Genomic DNA, 1,177 nt, shown 5'->3' on the forward strand with positions numbered 1-1,177 from the left:
ATAATGGTATGAATAACAATGCAAATATGGGTAATGCAACTGAAGTCATCCACCATTGAGAAGCTATGTACTCCCTACTATTACGGGGATACATTCAAGCATTCGTCCTCCTACTGTTGAGGCAAATAATTTTGAGATAAAGCCCGCAATTATTCAGATGGTACAAAATTGTGTATAATTTGGGGGGTTACCAAATGAGGATCCAAATCTCCATATCACAAACTTTTTAGAGTTGTGTGCGACATTCAAAATGCACGGGGTGAGTAATGAGGATGTAAGATTAAGATTATTCCCATTTTCACTAAGAGACAGAGCTAAGAGTTAGTTGAATTCTTTACAAGCGAACTCTATAGTTACTTGGGAAGACTTGGCTCAGAAATTCCTTGGTAAATATTTTCCTCCTGCGAAGTCAGCCAGAATAAGAGGAGAGATTAATAACTTCCATTAGCTTGATGGGGAGTCTATATATGATGCATGGGAACATTTTAAAGAGTTGCGAAGGAAATGCCCACATCATGGAATAGAAAAGTGGCTGTTGGTTCATACATTTTACAATGGTTTGGGGGGAAAATATAAGGAAAATTATAGATGCAGCATCGGGAGGAGCATTTATGAGAAAAAGCGCTGATGAAGCATATGAATTATTAGAAGAGATGGTCATGAATAACTATAATCGGCCTACTAAGTGTGACAATAAGAAAGTAGCAGGAGTCTTAGAGGTTGATCCAATTGCTTTATTGACTGCTCAAGGGGCATCTCTAACTAAGCAATTACAGCAGAATAATCTCGCCGCACAAGCAATGCAAGTACATAATGTTGTGAATTGTGAAATTTGTGGGGGACCACATTCGTATGAACAATGCCCGAGCACAGTGAGTTGCTCAACAGACTTAAATAATATGCCTTTGGAACAGGCACAGGTTATCAAAAACTTTTCAAGAGCTGCACCCAACACCTACTCCAATTCATATACTCCTGCGTGAAAAAATCACCCTAATTTGTCTTGGAAAAAAAATCAGGGGTTACAACCGTAGCATCCACAGTACCCACCTCAACAACCCCGTCATCAACCGATTTATGAACTACATTCTAGACCTTATTATGATCCAAACCCACGACCATCTCATCCACCACCACATCCTCCAATGAATACACCAACAACACAACCTGAAGTATA

General features: G+C 39.3%; 1 non-coding gene across 1 annotated transcript; it reads right to left on the bottom strand.

Moving 5' to 3' along the window:
- Window positions 1-415: 415 nt before the first annotated feature.
- On the bottom strand, window positions 416-522 carry LOC133781060 (small nucleolar RNA R71). Its single transcript, XR_009869856.1, has one exon. It is a non-coding gene; the product is annotated as a small nucleolar RNA R71 (small nucleolar RNA).
- Between the last annotated feature and the right edge of the window lie 655 nt (window positions 523-1,177).

Source organism: Humulus lupulus, chromosome 5, assembly GCF_963169125.1.
Source record: "Humulus lupulus chromosome 5, drHumLupu1.1, whole genome shotgun sequence".
NCBI classification, from domain to species: domain Eukaryota; kingdom Viridiplantae; phylum Streptophyta; class Magnoliopsida; order Rosales; family Cannabaceae; genus Humulus; species Humulus lupulus.